Below are 20,234 nucleotides of genomic sequence, written 5' to 3' on the forward strand. Positions count from 1 at the left end.
ATCAGTAAAAAAAAAAAAGTATTGAGCCAGCTAACTAGCAGATTTACATCAATCATCAATATCAACGATCAGCTGATAGCCTACCCTCTTTTCCTGATGCCAATCATGTCTATAGGAGTCACTGTAACTAGCTTGCTGAACATTTGTGATGAGTGAGTGTGTTGTTGCAGAAATATATAGGCATATGCTAAAACATTTAAAACTCTATATTAAATTGAGTGCCAAGCACTGGGATTGAACTCAACATCCTCTGAGCCGTAGATCTGTAACGAGGCCCACTAGCTGGTAATAGGTGCTTGCGTTGCCCCTAGTAGACAATAGGAAATTGCTATGGAAGTAAAATAAACCAGGATGCCATATTTTGGCCATTTCAAATATGCATAATTTTCATGTCATCCACTAGAGTCTGGCCTGCTCTACTTCACACTGCCTGCTCAACCTAGAGCTGAACATGGAAACATAGAGCTGAACATGGAAATCATTACAGGCTGGATAGAGCAGACCTGCGTAAAGTAGAGGTTTCCATCAGGTCTTGTGTGTCAAAATGAACACATCAAACAACACTATTTGATGAATCAAATAAGACTATTTCACGCGTCAAATAACCAAGACGACCGTGACCTGAACGGCGTCGCATACTGCAGAGCATAATACTCCTCTCCTCCTTATCCCCCAGTCCATGGTCTCCTAAGGAGAGAATCTCTAATCCCTGGCCCAAATACCTGAAGGATTCCTGGGGTGGACGACTGGGCTGATGGCCTGGAACTATCCGGTCCTGGGAGAAAAGACAGACTGAGGTACCTTTGGTTTAAGAGCGAAGAAGTAGAGGTGGGAGGAGGAGAGTGTATGAGAGGGAGGAGTAAAAGCAAGCTTCCCAAGACCTCCTAAAGTTTCTGATACTACAGGAAATGGTTTAACTGTTGAAACTCTTACTTTGCGTTAGCATTGGGACCTCCTGTGTTTTGTGATGCTGTTCAAGCGGTTGCAATCAAAGGAAGGTGTTGAAATACCACTGTAGGCTGAAGGAATGAAAGAGTTCCACAGGAACATGCAAACAAAAGAACCTGCTCCAATACAGTTTCAGTGAAAGAGAAACAGAAGAGAGAGGGAGGGGGAGAGATAAATGGAAGCAGAGGAGAGAGAGGGAGTAAGACATTCATAAAAATAATGATTGTGTTTGAAAAATTGATTGTATTTCGAAGCAGTTTGGGCTGACTGTTCCGTCATTAGCTTTCAGGAGAATCCCCGCCCATCACAAACTCATATGATGCCCGACCTCAACCTTTCAGTGGTCACACAAACGCATGCATTGTTTAGGGTGCTATTTACAAAGGGTTCCGTGTGCTCATAGCTTAATCCTACAGTTAACACTGGGCATGAAATATCATGGACTATAGTCTATATGACATAATTGTAAGAATAGATGGAAATATCAACAATTTAAGGGATTGTCATCCTTACATAAAGGGTGGATAATAAAATTATAATACAGTTAATTATTCATTAATCATTTATATTAAATAGTTATAAAAATGTACCTCCTATTTTAGTCAATAGGGGAAAAAATCTTACTGTGAGAAGGAGTGGAAACATCAAGAAAACAGCCGATCAATAGCTAATTAATTTACTATGAGAGGTCTGAGAAATATTGGACATATTCTAGATATTAATTCTAGAAACAAATTAGTATAAAATGAATATTTCCACAGCCTGTTGTAACTTTCAACTTCCTGGATGGTGAATATGATTTATAAGTGCCTGGTCTCTCTCTCTCTTTTAACCTTTATTTTACCAGTTTAGTCACATTGAGAGTAGAAACCTGTTTTACAAGACAGACCTGGCCAAAAAAGCAGCACACAATGGAAAACATGCATCTGTTAATATTTGGATTCTCTGACTGTGTAAGACTCCACATTATAAACATTAGACACAGCACATGGTGACAGACAGGGGAATAACTTTGATTGGAGATGTGGGGGTGGGTTAGGGGGTTCTGGCCTAGGGGGCTCTTCCCCATCATTTGTTTTTCCAAATAGAGTTAATTTCATTCACTACAACTTCAACACAATCTAACATGGTCCCATGGTGTCAGGATTTGGCCAGGGTTGTTCCGGGTTTTGGTCACTAGATGCCCCCATTGTGCTTTTTGACCTTATGTTTTTTCCCTTGTTCCCCATTATTATTTGCACCTGTGCCTCGTTTCCCCTGATTGTATCTAAACCCTTAGTTTCACTCAGTTCTGTGCTCTGTGTTTGTATGTTAGCACCCATCCCTAGTGTTCTGTGTATTCTTGTCGATGTCGATTCCGGTGGATGCTCTTGTGGAATTCTGTTTTTGTTTTTGAGTATCTCTTGAGGCTTTTTTTGTGCTATTCCTACCACCTTTTGGATTTTTGGATTTGCCATCCTGTGCCTCGTTTTCCCTGATTGTATTTAAACCCTTAGTTTCCCTCAGTTCTGTGCTCTGTGTTTGTATGTTAGCACCCAGCCCTAGTGTTCTGTGTATTCTTGTCGATTCCGGTGGATGCTCTTGTGGAATTCTGTTTTTGTTTTTGAGTATCTCTTGAGGCTTTTTTGTGCTATTCCTACCACCTTTTGGATTTGCCGTTTTTGTATTGAAGGACGTCTCCTTTTTACTTTATTAAATACACCGTCTTAAGTACTGCTGTGTCTGCCTCATCTTCTGGGTCCTGCTGACTATTCGTGGCTCAGTTGGTTAAGTGACTGTTTCTCACTCCGGAGACCCAGGTTCGTAACCGGGTCCTGACAGAAACACAGAGCCAAAAATGAACCCAGAGGCAGCCAGTTCCCAGGACCTTTTTGCCATGCTGTCCCACCACCAGGAGACTGTCCAACGCCACGAAGCCGCCCTGGTTCAGCAAGAGGCCTTAATGGCTAGGCATTCTCATCTTCTGTCGGAGATGCTGACTTCCATTAAGCAAATATCTGATCGTCTTACCCCGGCAACAGTTCCCGTCCCAGTACCTCAGATTCACGTACCCATGGCAGTTAACCCCCTGGCTGAACCTCGTCTTCCACCTCCCCAACGGTTCTCAGGTGATCCAAGTGCTTGTAAAGGATTTCTCACCCAATGTTCTCTCTCCTTTGAGCTACAACCCTCGTCGTTTCCCACCGACCGGTCTAAGATCGCTTATATCATCACCCTGCTGTCGGAAAAAGCCCTGGCCTGGGCTACTGCTGTGTGGGATGCCCATAGTTCCTGCTGTGCCAGCTACTCTGCCTTTGCTGAGGAATTCAAACGAGTGTTTCAAGGCCCAAGCAGTGGTTCTGACTCAGCCAAACAGCTCCTGACTCTCCACCAAGGTTGGCGCAGCGTGACGGACTATGCCATCCAGTTCCGCACGGTGGCAGCAGCAAGTGGCTGGAACAACGAGGCGCTCACGGTGTGCTTTCTGAAAGGCCTTTCCGACACTATCCAAGATGAACTGGCCACTCGGGAACCACCGGACAATCTCGAGTCCCTGATCAAGTTGGCCTCACGCATTGACCAGCGTCTGAGAGAGAGAGAACTCAACCGTAGACCTCTAGCCCCTATCAGTCCCAGCTCCGAGTCCCCACCTTTATCCTCGCTGGCTCCATCGGAACCCATGCAGATTGGACGCATCTCCCAGGCTGAGAGAGACCGCCGGATGAGGGAGCGACGCTGTCTATATTGCGGCAAACCGGGCCATTTCCGTTCCACGTGTCCCGGGCTCCAGGGAAACGCTCTGTCCCGTACAGACCGGGGGAACTGTAACGGGAAACATAACCTCCTCCCATCCGTCCAACTCCCGTCTGCTCATTCCAGTCACCCTCTCCTGGGACAACCACAAGCTTCACCTTCAAGCCTTGGTAGACTCTGGAGCCGCAGGTAACTTCATGGATGGTGTCTGGGCGAAGGAGAATGGCGTTCCTCTGAACCTCTAAGTGAACCCATGAGGGTCACTACATTGGATGGAAGCCCTTTGGGATCTGGACTTGTCACTCATGTCACTACCTCCTTGCGACTTTCAGTTTCACAACACCAGGAATTGATGAACTTTCATTTGATCTCCTGTTCCGAGTTCCCTCTCGTCCTTGGATACCCCTGGCTTCACAGCCATAACCCTCACATCGACTGGTCTGTGGGCACTATCAAGCAGTGGGGTCCTACGTGCTAAGCTACTTGTATTTTCCAGAATTCCCCGAGTTCTACTCCCGAGTCTTTAGAATCCATCGACCTGACCCGAGTTCCCGAGTGTTACCATGACCTCAAACTGGTGTTTAGCAAACAGAGGGCCACCATGCTACCACCCCATAGACCTTACGATTGCCCCATCGACCTGTTTCCGGGCACTTGCCCTCTCAGGGGTCGGATCTTTTCCCTATCTCCACCCGAACGAGCTGCTATGGATAACTACATCAAGGACGCTCTGGAAGCAGGCCTCATGCGTCCATCCACCTCCCCGGCGGGAGCAGGGTTTTTCTTTGTGGCCAAGAAAGACGGTGGATTACGTCCTTGCATCGACTACCGGGGACTCAATGCCATAACCGTCCGTAACCGTTACCCGCTACCCCTTATGGCCACAGCCTTCGAGCTGCTCCAGGAAGCAGTTGTTTTCACTAAGCTTGACCTGCGGAATGCATACCATCTTGTGCGGATCAGACCTGGTGACGAGTGGAAGACCGCTTTCAACACGCCTACTGGTCACTATGAATACTTGGTGATGCCCTTCGGCCTGACCAACGCCCCAGCGGTGTTCCAAGCGCTCATAAACAATGTGCTTAGGGATATGCTTAACATATTTGTGTTCGTTTACTTGGATGACATCCTCATCTTTTCGAGCTCCCTTCAAGAACACACTAAGCATGTCAGACAAGTACTCAAACGCCTCCTGGACAGCCATCTGTACGTTAAGCCGGAAAAATGTGAATTCCATTCATCCCGAGTACAATTCCTGGGATTTGTAGTGGAACCCGGTCGAGTCCAAATGGACCCCAGGAAGGTAGGGGCGGTAGCGGATTGGCCCACCCCCAAATCCGTTAAGGAAGTTCAGCGTTTCCTGGGCTTCACAAACTTCTACCGCAAGTTCATCAAGAACTTCAGCTTGGTGGCAGCCCCTCTCTCAGCTTTAACCAAGGGTGGCAATGCAAGGTTTTTGTGGGGAAGAGAAGCTGAGACGGCCTTCCAAGGACTCAAGCAGCGCGTTCTCTCTGCTCCCATCCTGATACTACCGACTACGGATGAACCATTTGTGGTGGAGGTAGACGCATCAGAGGTTGGTGTTGGAGCTGTCCTGTCTCAGAGGGGTGAAGACAAGAAGCTTCATCCGTGCGCTTTCTTCTCACACCGGCTTACCCCGACTGAGAGGAACTACGATGTGGGGGATCGTGAACTCCTAGCGGTTAAGATGGCATTGAAGGAATGGAGACACTGGCTCGAGGGGGCTTCTCACCCGTTTCAAGTGCTTACGGACCACAAAAATCTGGAGTATATCCAGCAGGCGAAGCGGTTGAACTCTAGACAAGCTAGATGGTCTCTTTTCTTCAATCGATTCCAGTTTATCCTCACCTATCGGCCTGGGTCGAAGAATCTCAAACCGGATGCCCTGTCCCGAGTCTACGCTCCTGCCATTCGAGATGACACGGACATGCCTGTCCTTCCTGCTGCTAAGATTGTGGCTCCGATCTCGTGGCAAGTTGAGGATACCGTGAGACGTGCTCAAGCTAGCGAACCGGACCCGAAAGGAGGTCCTGCCAATCGGTTGTTTGTCCCCAAGGCAGTGAGGACTCAGGTCCTTCTGTGGGGGCACTCCTCTCGCCTCACCTGTCATCCGGGCGTAGGTCGCACCTTGGAGTTCATCCAGCGTAAGTTCTGGTGGCCTACCATAAGAGAAGACGTTGCCACTTTCGTCAATGCCTGTCCCGTGTGCTGCCAGGGCAAATCTTCTCACCTCCGCCCTCAAGGACTCCTTCACCCTTTACCTGTTCCCCACAGACCCTGGTCCCATATCTCATTGGACTTTATTACTGGACTTCCTCCATCCCATGGCAATACTACTATCCTAGTCATAATCGACAGGTTTTCAAATGCGGGCAGGTTCGTCCCTCTGACTAAGTTACCTTCTGCCAAGGAAACGGCTGAGTTGGTAATTAATCATGTGTTCCGAGTCTTCGGCATTCCTCAAGATATGGTTTCTGACAGAGGTCCCCAGTTCGCCTCAAGGTTTTGGAAGGCCTTCTGCCAACTCATGGGGGCTTCTGCCAGTCTATCTTCAGGGTACCATCCGGAGTCCAACGGCCAAACAGAGAGGATGAATCAAGAGCTGGAAACCACCCTCCGATGTATGACTCGTGACAACCCGTCCACATGGTCATCCTTTATTGTTTGGGCCGAATACGCGCACAACACCTTGCGCTCCTCCTCCACTGGTATGTCCCCGCACGAGTGTCAGTTTGGCTATGCTCCTCCATTGTTCCCGGACCAGGAGGCAGAAGTCAGAGTGCCTTCAGCCTTCAAGTTCGTCAGACGCTGTCGGCTTATGTGGAGGAAGACCCGTCTTAATCTTATGCGTTCCTCACAGAGGTACCAACAACAAGCCAACAGACGTCGCCGTCCTGGGCCTACCCTGCGCCCGGCCAGAGAGTCTGGCTCTCCACAAGAGACTTACCTCTACGGGTGGAGTCTCGCAAGCTGTCCCAAAAATACATCGGTCCATTCAAGGTTGCCAGGAGAGTTAACCGAGTTTCTTATCGCCTACACTTACCCAGATCCCTTAAGATTAATCCCACATTTCACATTTCATTGTTAAAACCTGTTGTTTTTTCTCCTCTTGTCCCGGCAGACAGACCTCCCCCTCCGCCTCGTGTCATTGGAGGCCAGCCGGCTTATACCGTCCATCGGATACTGGATTCCCGCCGGGTGCAGCGGTCCTGGCAGTATCTGGTGGACTGGGAAGGCTACGGTCCCGAGGAGCGCTCCTGGGTTCCTGCCAAAGACATCCTGGACCCTGACCTCATTCGTCAGTTCAGGGCCCTCCACCCTGAGAGAGCTGGTAGGAACGTCAGGAGCCGTTCCTAGGGGGGGCATTCTGTCAGGATTTGGCCAGGGTTGTTCCGGGTTTTGGTCACTAGATGCCCCCATTGTGCTTTTTGACCTTATGTTTTTTCCCTTGTTCCCCATTATTATTTGCACCTGTGCCTCGTTTCCCCTGATTGTATTTAAACCCTTAGTTTCCCTCAGTTCTGTGCTCTGTGTTTGTATGTTAGCACCCAGCCCTAGTGTTCTGTGTATTCTTGTCGATTCCGGTGGATGCTCTTGTGGAATTCTGTTTTTGTTTTTGAGTATCTCTTGAGGCTTTTTTGTGCTATTCCTACCACCTTTTGGATTTGCCGTTTTTGTATTGAAGGACGTCTCCTTTTTACTTTATTAAATACACCGTCTTAAGTACTGCTGTGTCTGCCTCATCTTCTGGGTCCTGCTGACTATTCGTGGCTCAGTTGGTTAAGTGACTGTTTCTCACTCCGGAGACCCAGGTTCGTAACCGGGTCCTGACACATGGCATGGAAATAGGAGAAAAACATCTAATGAACAGCCTAATGCTACATTTGAGATATTGCACAGGGCTTTTACCGCTTACTGGACCTGGTACTGCTATTGATGTTTTAGGTCAAATTTAGGGTTGGGCTGCTCAGTGAATTTCCTGTATTTTTTTGCTACTACTCAACTTGTATGGAAACTTCCCGTTGCTATGTATTACATGTGAAAAATGACTACCCTTTCTGTTAAGCACGTGCACAGATATTGATCAATCCAATGATACACTTCTGTAGCTAAAACAAAGTTTAAAAGGGGTTAGAAGTCCAAAATGCACAGGCGTTATGGTGGGACCTTCTGTCTTATGTTACATTTGGTATGGTTACATATCATACTAATTTCAGTGTCCTGGATTTACATTTGCTATTTATTTCTAGTTTGAGACGAGCTGTGGACAGGAGCGATATGCTTTTGGAATGAGCTCATCTGCCATCGCCAGAGTGATCTGAGTCAGTGGAACTGGAAAGATTTTTTAGGACTATAATTTCCTCCTCATATGTGAGTCTCCACAGACAGAGGCCTGAGCTATTGATTGATTCAAGACAAGACTGTTTTTATTAAACTTTGATTCCCAGTTTGTCAGTGTCAAAGTTGCCTGTCATTTCCATCATTTGTGCTGAAAAAAAGATTTTGCTCAGCCTCCAGTCATGTAAAAGGGGTGGGTATAATTTGTGGAACTTTCCAACAGGAATCTGTTCCAAAAACTTCGTTAATAACAAGGATGCCAACAAACAACGCGTACAAAGTAGCATGATCAACTCACCACGTAGCTTATTCTTAATGTTTGTCCATAGGCTCCCAGAGTGAGGACAGACATTTTTCGGAATAAACCTGGTGAGTGAAAAACGTAACAAAATGGCCCACTCCCTACCCGGTATCCTGTTCTGCTGCTATACAACTGTACGCGTTGTTGGTTGGCATCCTTGTTATTTACGAAGTTTTTGGAACAGATTCCTGCTGGAACGTTCCCCAAATTATACCCACCCATGTAAAAAGACATATAATTGCATCAAATGTGGTAATAAAAAGCCAATTTTTTCCCGGACCCTATGCTAATAAAAATGTTCCCGTGTGTGCAACTTCTGTATGCGCCTCTACTGTACTGCTCTATGCCACTATGCAAATGCACTGATATGCATGCAATGCTTCCTTATAAAGGGGATGTTTTATGAGTTCTGGTACAAATGAAGCGCTGAACACAGGTAGTCTAGACTCTAGCTAACCACCCTATACTAAAATATCCTCACAAACCTCTCTCTATTTGGCCAGCCAGCCATATATCATGGCAATATGATGAGGTTATAATTTAAGAGCATTGAAGATTAATCACAATCAGTAAAAAAAAAAAAGTATTGAGCTAGCTAACTAGCAGATTTACATCAATGATCAATATCAACGATCAGCTGATAGCCTACCCTCTTTTCCTGATGCCAATCATGTCTATAGGAGTCACTGTAACTAGCTTGCTGAACATTTGTGATGAGTGAGTGTGTTGTTGCAGAAATATATAGGCATATGCTAAAACATTTAAAACTCTATATTAAATTGAGTGCCAAGCACTGGGATTGAACTCAACATCCTCTGAGCCGTAGATCTGTAACGAGGCCCACTAGCTGGTAATAGGTGCTTGCGTTGCCCCTAGTAGACAATAGGAAATTGCTATGGAAGTAAAATAAACCAGGATGCCATATTTTGGCCATTTCAAATATGCATAATTTTCATGTCATCCACTAGAGTCTGGCCTGCTCTACTTCACACTGCCTGCTCAACCTAGAGCTGAACATGGAAACATAGAGCTGAACATGGAAACATAGAGCTGAACATGGAAATCATTACAGGCTGGATAGAGCAGACCTGCGTAAAGTAGAGGTTTCCATCAGGTCTTGTGTGTCAAAATGAACACATAAAACAACACTATTTGATGAATCAAATAAGACTATTTCACGCGTCAAATAACCAAGACGACCGTGACCTGAACGGCGTCGCATACTGCAGAGCATAATACTCCTCTCCTCCTTATCCCCCAGTCCATGGTCTCCTAAGGAGAGAATCTCTAATCCCTGGCCCAAATACCTGAAGGATTCCTGGGGTGGACGACTGGGCTGATGGCCTGGAACTATCCGGTCCTGGGAGAAAAGACAGACTGAGGTACCTTTGGTTTAAGAGCGAAGAAGTAGAGGTGGGAGGAGGAGAGTGTATGAGAGGGAGGAGTAAAAGCAAGCTTCCCAAGACCTCCTAAAGTTTCTGATACTACAGGAAATGGTTTAACTGTTGAAACTCTTACTTTGCGTTAGCATTGGGACCTCCTGTGTTTTGTGATGCTGTTCAAGCGGTTGCAATCAAAGGAAGGTGTTGAAATACCACTGTAGGCTGAAGGAATGAAAGAGTTCCACAGGAACATGCAAACAAAAGAACCTGTTCCAATACAGTTTCAGTGAAAGAGAAACAGAAGAGAGAGGGAGGGGGAGAGATAAATGGAAGCAGAGGAGAGAGAGGGAGTAAGACATTCATAAAAATAATGATTGTGTTTGAAAAATTGATTGTATTTCGAAGCAGTTTGGGCTGACTGTTCCGTCATTAGCTTTCAGGAGAATCCCCGCCCATCACAAACTCATATGATGCCCGACCTCAACCTTTCAGTGGTCACACAAACGCATGCATTGTTTAGGGTGCTATTTACAAAGGGTTCCGTGTGCTCATAGCTTAATCCTACAGTTAACACTGGGCATGAAATATCATGGACTATAGTCTATATGACATAATTGTAAGAATAGATGGAAATATCAACAATTTAAGGGATTGTCATCCTTACATAAAGGGTGGATAATAAAATTATAATACAGTTAATTATTCATTAATCATTTATATTAAATAGTTATAAAAATGTACCTCCTATTTTAGTCAATAGGGGAAAAAATCTTACTGTGAGAAGGAGTGGAAACATCAAGAAAACAGCCGATCAATAGCTAATTAATTTACTATGAGAGGTCTGAGAAATATTGGACATATTCTAGATATTAATTCTAGAAACAAATTAGTATAAAATGAATATTTCCACAGCCTGTTGTAACTTTCAACTTCCTGGATGGTGAATATGATTTATAAGTGCCTGGTCTCTCTCTCTCTTTTAACCTTTATTTTACCAGTTTAGTCACATTGAGAGTAGAAACCTGTTTTACAAGACAGACCTGGCCAAAAAAGCAGCACACAATGGAAAACATGCATCTGTTAATATTTGGATTCTCTGACTGTGTAAGACTCCACATTATAAACATTAGACACAGCACATGGTGACAGACAGGGGAATAACTTTGATTGGAGATGTGGGGGGTGGGTTAGGGGGGTTCTGGCCTAGGGGGCTCTTCCCCATCATTTGTTTTTCCAAATAGAGTTAATTTCATTCACTACAACTTCAACACAATCTAACATGGTCCCATGGTGTCAGGATTTGGCCAGGGTTGTTCCGGGTTTTGGTCACTAGATGCCCCCATTGTGCTTTTTGACCTTATGTTTTTTCCCTTGTTCCCCATTATTATTTGCACCTGTGCCTCGTTTCCCCTGATTGTATCTAAACCCTTAGTTTCACTCAGTTCTGTGCTCTGTGTTTGTATGTTAGCACCCATCCCTAGTGTTCTGTGTATTCTTGTCGATGTCGATTCCGGTGGATGCTCTTGTGGAATTCTGTTTTTGTTTTTGAGTATCTCTTGAGGCTTTTTTTGTGCTATTCCTACCACCTTTTGGATTTTTGGATTTGCCATCCTGTGCCTCGTTTCCCCTGATTGTATTTAAACCCTTAGTTTCCCTCAGTTCTGTGCTCTGTGTTTGTATGTTAGCACCCAGCCCTAGTGTTCTGTGTATTCTTGTCGATTCCGGTGGATGCTCTTGTGGAATTCTGTTTTTGTTTTTGAGTATCTCTTGAGGCTTTTTGTGCTATTCCTACCACCTTTTGGATTTGCCGTTTTTGTATTGAAGGACGTCTCCTTTTTACTTTATTAAATACACCGTCTTAAGTACTGCTGTGTCTGCCTCATCTTCTGGGTCCTGCTGACTATTCGTGGCTCAGTTGGTTAAGTGACTGTTTCTCACTCCGGAGACCCAGGTTCGTAACCGGGTCCTGACAGAAACACAGAGCCAAAAATGAACCCAGAGGCAGCCAGTTCCCAGGACCTTTTTGCCATGCTGTCCCACCACCAGGAGACTGTCCAACGCCACGAAGCCGCCCTGGTTCAGCAAGAGGCCTTAATGGCTAGGCATTCTCATCTTCTGTCGGAGATGCTGACTTCCATTAAGCAAATATCTGATCGTCTTACCCCGGCAACAGTTCCCGTCCCAGTACCTCAGATTCACGTACCCATGGCAGTTAACCCCCTGGCTGAACCTCGTCTTCCACCTCCCCAACGGTTCTCAGGTGATCCAAGTGCTTGTAAAGGATTTCTCACCCAATGTTCTCTCTCCTTTGAGCTACAACCCTCGTCGTTTCCCACCGACCGGTCTAAGATCGCTTATATCATCACCCTGCTGTCGGAAAAAGCCCTGGCCTGGGCTACTGCTGTGTGGGATGCCCATAGTTCCTGCTGTGCCAGCTACTCTGCCTTTGCTGAGGAATTCAAACGAGTGTTTCAAGGCCCAAGCAGTGGTTCTGACTCAGCCAAACAGCTCCTGACTCTCCACCAAGGTTGGCGCAGCGTGACGGACTATGCCATCCAGTTCCGCACGGTGGCAGCAGCAAGTGGCTGGAACAACGAGGCGCTCACGGTGTGCTTTCTGAAAGGCCTTTCCGACACTATCCAAGATGAACTGGCCACTCGGGAACCACCGGACAATCTCGAGTCCCTGATCAAGTTGGCCTCACGCATTGACCAGCGTCTGAGAGAGAGAGAACTCAACCGTAGACCTCTAGCCCCTATCAGTCCCAGCTCCGAGTCCCCACCTTTATCCTCGCTGGCTCCATCGGAACCCATGCAGATTGGACGCATCTCCCAGGCTGAGAGAGACCGCCGGATGAGGAGCGACGCTGTCTATATTGCGGCAAACCGGGCCATTTCCGTTCCACGTGTCCCGGGCTCCAGGGAAACGCTCTGTCCCGTACAGACCGGGGGAACTGTAACGGGAAACATAACCTCCTCCCATCCGTCCAACTCCCGTCTGCTCATTCCAGTCACCCTCTCCTGGGACAACCACAAGCTTCACCTTCAAGCCTTGGTAGACTCTGGAGCCGCAGGTAACTTCATGGATGGTGTCTGGGCGAAGGAGAATGGCGTTCCCTCTGAACCTCTAAGTGAACCCATGAGGGTCACTACATTGGATGGAAGCCCTTTGGGATCTGGACTTGTCACTCATGTCACTACCTCCTTGCGACTTTCAGTTTCACAACACCAGGAATTGATGAACTTTCATTTGATCTCCTGTTCCGAGTTCCCTCTCGTCCTTGGATACCCCTGGCTTCACAGCCATAACCCTCACATCGACTGGTCTGTGGGCACTATCAAGCAGTGGGGTCCTACGTGCTAAGCTACTTGTATTTTCCAGAATTCCCCGAGTTCTACTCCCGAGTCTTTAGAATCCATCGACCTGACCCGAGTTCCCGAGTGTTACCATGACCTCAAACTGGTGTTTAGCAAACAGAGGGCCACCATGCTACCACCCCATAGACCTTACGATTGCCCCATCGACCTGTTTCCGGGCACTTGCCCTCTCAGGGGTCGGATCTTTTCCCTATCTCCACCCGAACGAGCTGCTATGGATAACTACATCAAGGACGCTCTGGAAGCAGGCCTCATGCGTCCATCCACCTCCCCGGCGGGAGCAGGGTTTTTCTTTGTGGCCAAGAAAGACGGTGGATTACGTCCTTGCATCGACTACCGGGGACTCAATGCCATAACCGTCCGTAACCGTTACCCGCTACCCCTTATGGCCACAGCCTTCGAGCTGCTCCAGGAAGCAGTTGTTTTCACTAAGCTTGACCTGCGGAATGCATACCATCTTGTGCGGATCAGACCTGGTGACGAGTGGAAGACCGCTTTCAACACGCCTACTGGTCACTATGAATACTTGGTGATGCCCTTCGGCCTGACCAACGCCCCAGCGGTGTTCCAAGCGCTCATAAACAATGTGCTTAGGGATATGCTTAACATATTTGTGTTCGTTTACTTGGATGACATCCTCATCTTTTCGAGCTCCCTTCAAGAACACACTAAGCATGTCAGACAAGTACTCAAACGCCTCCTGGACAGCCATCTGTACGTTAAGCCGGAAAAATGTGAATTCCATTCATCCCGAGTACAATTCCTGGGATTTGTAGTGGAACCCGGTCGAGTCCAAATGGACCCCAGGAAGGTAGGGGCGGTAGCGGATTGGCCCACCCCCAAATCCGTTAAGGAAGTTCAGCGTTTCCTGGGCTTCACAAACTTCTACCGCAAGTTCATCAAGAACTTCAGCTTGGTGGCAGCCCCTCTCTCAGCTTTAACCAAGGGTGGCAATGCAAGGTTTTTGTGGGGAAGAGAAGCTGAGACGGCCTTCCAAGGACTCAAGCAGCGCGTTCTCTCTGCTCCCATCCTGATACTACCGACTACGGATGAACCATTTGTGGTGGAGGTAGACGCATCAGAGGTTGGTGTTGGAGCTGTCCTGTCTCAGAGGGGTGAAGACAAGAAGCTTCATCCGTGCGCTTTCTTCTCACACCGGCTTACCCCGACTGAGAGGAACTACGATGTGGGGATCGTGAACTCCTAGCGGTTAAGATGGCATTGAAGGAATGGAGACACTGGCTCGAGGGGGCTTCTCACCCGTTTCAAGTGCTTACGGACCACAAAAATCTGGAGTATATCCAGCAGGCGAAGCGGTTGAACTCTAGACAAGCTAGATGGTCTCTTTTCTTCAATCGATTCCAGTTTATCCTCACCTATCGGCCCGGGTCGAAGAATCTCAAACCGGATGCCCTGTCCCGAGTCTACGCTCCTGCCATTCGAGATGACACGGACATGCCTGTCCTTCCTGCTGCTAAGATTGTGGCTCCGATCTCGTGGCAAGTTGAGGATACCGTGAGACGTGCTCAAGCTAGCGAACCGGACCCGAAAGGAGGTCCTGCCAATCGGTTGTTTGTCCCCAAGGCAGTGAGGACTCAGGTCCTTCTGTGGGGGCACTCCTCTCGCCTCACCTGTCATCCGGGCGTAGGTCGCACCTTGGAGTTCATCCAGCGTAAGTTCTGGTGGCCTACCATAAGAGAAGACGTTGCCACTTTCGTCAATGCCTGTCCCGTGTGCTGCCAGGGCAAATCTTCTCACCTCCGCCCTCAAGGACTCCTTCACCCTTTACCTGTTCCCCACAGACCCTGGTCCCATATCTCATTGGACTTTATTACTGGACTTCCTCCATCCCATGGCAATACTACTATCCTAGTCATAATCGACAGGTTTTCAAATGCGGGCAGGTTCGTCCCTCTGACTAAGTTACCTTCTGCCAAGGAAACGGCTGAGTTGGTAATTAATCATGTGTTCCGAGTCTTCGGCATTCCTCAAGATATGGTTTCTGACAGAGGTCCCCAGTTCGCCTCAAGGTTTTGGAAGGCCTTCTGCCAACTCATGGGGGCTTCTGCCAGTCTATCTTCAGGGTACCATCCGGAGTCCAACGGCCAAACAGAGAGGATGAATCAAGAGCTGGAAACCACCCTCCGATGTATGACTCGTGACAACCCGTCCACATGGTCATCCTTTATTGTTTGGGCCGAATACGCGCACAACACCTTGCGCTCCTCCTCCACTGGTATGTCCCCGCACGAGTGTCAGTTTGGCTATGCTCCTCCATTGTTCCCGGACCAGGAGGCAGAAGTCAGAGTGCCTTCAGCCTTCAAGTTCGTCAGACGCTGTCGGCTTATGTGGAGGAAGACCCGTCTTAATCTTATGCGTTCCTCACAGAGGTACCAACAACAAGCCAACAGACGTCGCCGTCCTGGGCCTACCCTGCGCCCCGGCCAGAGAGTCTGGCTCTCCACAAGAGACTTACCTCTACGGGTGGAGTCTCGCAAGCTGTCCCAAAAATACATCGGTCCATTCAAGGTTGCCAGGAGAGTTAACCGAGTTTCTTATCGCCTACACTTACCCAGATCCCTTAAGATTAATCCCACATTTCACATTTCATTGTTAAAACCTGTTGTTTTTTCTCCTCTTGTCCCGGCAGACAGACCTCCCCCTCCGCCTCGTGTCATTGGAGGCCAGCCGGCTTATACCGTCCATCGGATACTGGATTCCCGCCGGGTGCAGCGGTCCTGGCAGTATCTGGTGGACTGGGAAGGCTACGGTCCCGAGGAGCGCTCCTGGGTTCCTGCCAAAGACATCCTGGACCCTGACCTCATTCGTCAGTTCAGGGCCCTCCACCCTGAGAGAGCTGGTAGGAACGTCAGGAGCCGTTCCTAGGGGGGCATTCTGTCAGGATTTGGCCAGGGTTGTTCCGGGTTTTGGTCACTAGATGCCCCCATTGTGCTTTTTGACCTTATGTTTTTTCCCTTGTTCCCCATTATTATTTGCACCTGTGCCTCGTTTCCCCTGATTGTATTTAAACCCTTAGTTTCCCTCAGTTCTGTGCTCTGTGTTTGTATGTTAGCACCCAGCCCTAGTGTTCTGTGTATTCTTGTCGATTCCGGTGGATGCTCTTGTGGAATTCTGTTTTTGTTTTTGAGTATCTCTTGAGGCTTTTTTGTGCTATTCCTACCACCTTTTGGATTTGCCGTTTTTGTATTGAAGGACGTCTCCTTTTTACTTTATTAAATACACCGTCTTAAGTACTGCTGTGTCTGCCTCATCTTCTGGGTCCTGCTGACTATTCGTGGCTCAGTTGGTTAAGTGACTGTTTCTCACTCCGGAGACCCAGGTTCGTAACCGGGTCCTGACACATGGCATGGAAATAGGAGAAAAACATCTAATGAACAGCCTAACGCTACATTTGAGATATTGCACAGGGCTTTTACCGCTTACTGGACCTGGTACTGCTATTGATGTTTTAGGTCAAATTTAGGGTTGGGCTGCTCAGTGAATTTCCTGTATTTTTTTGCTACTACTCAACTTGTATGGAAACTTCCCGTTGCTATGTATTACATGTGAAAAATGACTACCCTTTCTGTTAAGCACGTGCACAGATATTGATCAATCCAATGATACACTTCTGTAGCTAAAACAAAGTTTAAAAGGGGTTAGAAGTCCAAAATGCACAGGCGTTATGGTGGGACCTTCTGTCTTATGTTACATTTGGTATGGTTACATATCATACTAATTTCAGTGTCCTGGATTTACATTTGCTATTTATTTCTAGTTTGAGACGAGCTGTGGACAGGAGCGATATGCTTTTGGAATGAGCTCATCTGCCATCGCCAGAGTGATCTGAGTCAGTGGAACTGGAAAGATTTTTTAGGACTATAATTTCCTCCTCATATGTGAGTCTCCACAGACAGAGGCCTGAGCTATTGATTGATTCAAGACAAGACTGTTTTTATTAAACTTTGATTCCCAGTTTGTCAGTGTCAAAGTTGCCTGTCATTTCCATCATTTGTGCTGAAAAAAAGATTTTGCTCAGCCTCCAGTCATGTAAAAGGGGTGGGTATAATTTGTGGAACTTTCCAACAGGAATCTGTTCCAAAAACTTCGTTAATAACAAGGATGCCAACAAACAACGCGTACAAAGTAGCATGATCAACTCACCACGTAGCTTATTCTTAATGTTTGTCCATAGGCTCCCAGAGTGAGGACAGACATTTTTCGGAATAAACCTGGTGAGTGAAAAACGTAACAAAATGGCCCACTCCCTACCCGGTATCCTGTTCTGCTGCTATACAACTGTACGCGTTGTTGGTTGGCATCCTTGTTATTTACGAAGTTTTTGGAACAGATTCCTGCTGGAACGTTCCCCAAATTATACCCACCCATGTAAAAAGACATATAATTGCATCAAATGTGGTAATAAAAAGCCAATTTTTTCCCGGACCCTATGCTAATAAAAATGTTCCCGTGTGTGCAACTTCTGTATGCGCCTCTACTGTACTGCTCTATGCCACTATGCAAATGCACTGATATGCATGCAATGCTTCCTTATAAAGGGGATGTTTTATGAGTTCTGGTACAAATGAAGCGCTGAACACAGGTAGTCTAGACTCTAGCTAACCACCCTATACTAAAATATCCTCACAAACCTCTCTCTATTTGGCCAGCCAGCCATATATCATGGCAATATGATGAGGTTATAATTTAAGAGCATTGAAGATTAATCACAATCAGTAAAAAAAAAAAAGTATTGAGCTAGCTAACTAGCAGATTTACATCAATGATCAATATCAACGATCAGCTGATAGCCTACCCTCTTTTCCTGATGCCAATCATGTCTATAGGAGTCACTGTAACTAGCTTGCTGAACATTTGTGATGAGTGAGTGTGTTGTTGCAGAAATATATAGGCATATGCTAAAACATTTAAAACTCTATATTAAATTGAGTGCCAAGCACTGGGATTGAACTCAACATCCTCTGAGCCGTAGATCTGTAACGAGGCCCACTAGCTGGTAATAGGTGCTTGCGTTGCCCCTAGTAGACAATAGGAAATTGCTATGGAAGTAAAATAAACCAGGATGCCATATTTTGGCCATTTCAAATATGCATAATTTTCATGTCATCCACTAGAGTCTGGCCTGCTCTACTTCACACTGCCTGCTCAACCTAGAGCTGAACATGGAAACATAGAGCTGAACATGGAAACATAGAGCTGAACATGGAAATCATTACAGGCTGGATAGAGCAGACCTGCGTAAAGTAGAGGTTTCCATCAGGTCTTGTGTGTCAAAATGAACACATAAAACAACACTATTTGATGAATCAAATAAGACTATTTCACGCGTCAAATAACCAAGACGACCGTGACCTGAACGGCGTCGCATACTGCAGAGCATAATACTCCTCTCCTCCTTATCCCCCCAGTCCATGGTCTCCTAAGGAGAGAATCTCTAATCCCTGGCCCAAATACCTGAAGGATTCCTGGGGTGGACGACTGGGCTGATGGCCTGGAACTATCCGGTCCTGGGAGAAAAGACAGACTGAGGTACCTTTGGTTTAAGAGCGAAGAAGTAGAGGTGGGAGGAGGAGAGTGTATGAGAGGGAGGAGTAAAAGCAAGCTTCCCAAGACCTCCTAAAGTTTCTGATACTACAGGAAATGGTTTAACTGTTGAAACTCTTACTTTGCGTTAGCATTGGGACCTCCTGTGTTTTGTGATGCTGTTCAAGCGGTTGCAATCAAAGGAAGGTGTTGAAATACCACTGTAGGCTGAAGGAATGAAAGAGTTCCACAGGAACATGCAAACAAAAGAACCTGTTCCAATACAGTTTCAGTGAAAGAGAAACAGAAGAGAGAGGGAGGGGGAGAGATAAATGGAAGCAGAGGAGAGAGAGGGAGTAAGACATTCATAAAAATAATGATTGTGTTTGAAAAATTGATTGTATTTCGAAGCAGTTTGGGCTGACTGTTCCGTCATTAGCTTTCAGGAGAATCCCCGCCCATCACAAACTCATATGATGCCCGACCTCAACCTTTCAGTGGTCACACAAACGCATGCATTGTTTAGGGTGCTATTTACAAAGGGTTCCGTGTGCTCATAGCTTAATCCTACAGTTAACACTGGGCATGAAATATCATGGACTATAGTCTATATGACATAATTGTAAGAATAGATGGAAATATCAACAATTTAAGGGATTGTCATCCTTACATAAAGGGTGGATAATAAAATTATAATACAGTTAATTATTCATTAATCATTTATATTAAATAGTTATAAAAATGTACCTCCTATTTTAGTCAATAGGGGAAAAAATCTTACTGTGAGAAGGAGTGGAAACATCAAGAAAACAGCCGATCAATAGCTAATTAATTTACTATGAGAGGTCTGAGAAATATTGGACATATTCTAGATATTAATTCTAGAAACAAATTAGTATAAAATGAATATTTCCACAGCCTGTTGTAACTTTCAACTTCCTGGATGGTGAATATGATTTATAAGTGCCTGGTCTCTCTCTCTCTTTTAACCTTTATTTTACCAGTTTAGTCACATTGAGAGTAGAAACCTGTTTTACAAGACAGACCTGGCCAAAAAAGCAGCACACAATGGAAAACATGCATCTGTTAATATTTGGATTCTCTGACTGTGTAAGACTCCACATTATAAACATTAGACACAGCACATGGTGACAGACAGGGGAATAACTTTGATTGGAGATGTGGGGGTGGGTTAGGGGGTTCTGGCCTAGGGGCTCTTCCCCATCATTTGTTTTTCCAAATAGAGTTAATTTCATTCACTACAACTTCAACACAATCTAACATGGTCCCATGGCATGGAAATAGGAGAAAAACATCTAATGAACAGCCTAACCCTAAATTTGAGATATTGCACAGGGCTTTTACCGCAAACTCAGCTTACTGGACCTGGTACTGCTATTGATGTTTTAGGTCAAATTTAGGGTTGGGCTGCTCAGTGAATTTCCTGTATTTTTTTGCTACTACTCAACTTGTATGGAAACTTCCCGTTGCTATGTATTACATGTGAAAAATGACTACCCTTTCTGTTAAGCACGTGCACAGATATTGATCAATCCAATGATACACTTCTGTAGCTAAAACAAAGTTTAA

The 20,234-nt window shown here is 46.2% G+C and overlaps 1 protein-coding gene across 1 annotated transcript in view; it reads right to left on the reverse strand.

Moving 5' to 3' along the window:
• Positions 1 to 18,927, reverse strand: part of LOC135529087 (lipopolysaccharide-induced tumor necrosis factor-alpha factor homolog) — a 39,251-nt gene extending 20,324 nt beyond the window's left edge. Inside the window, exons 1-6 of the mRNA XM_064957992.1 lie at positions 18,787 to 18,927; positions 18,576 to 18,654; positions 9,860 to 9,990; positions 9,649 to 9,727; positions 934 to 1,064; positions 723 to 801 (exon numbers count right to left, since the gene is read on the reverse strand). The gene's annotated coding sequence lies outside the window, so the exon portion shown is untranslated. The remainder of the gene's footprint in view (positions 1 to 722; positions 802 to 933; positions 1,065 to 9,648; positions 9,728 to 9,859; positions 9,991 to 18,575; positions 18,655 to 18,786) is intronic.
• Between the last annotated feature and the right edge of the window lie 1,307 nt (positions 18,928 to 20,234).

Source organism: Oncorhynchus masou, unplaced genomic scaffold, assembly GCF_036934945.1.
Source record: "Oncorhynchus masou masou isolate Uvic2021 unplaced genomic scaffold, UVic_Omas_1.1 unplaced_scaffold_1089, whole genome shotgun sequence".
NCBI classification, from domain to species: Eukaryota; Metazoa; Chordata; class Actinopteri; order Salmoniformes; family Salmonidae; genus Oncorhynchus; species Oncorhynchus masou.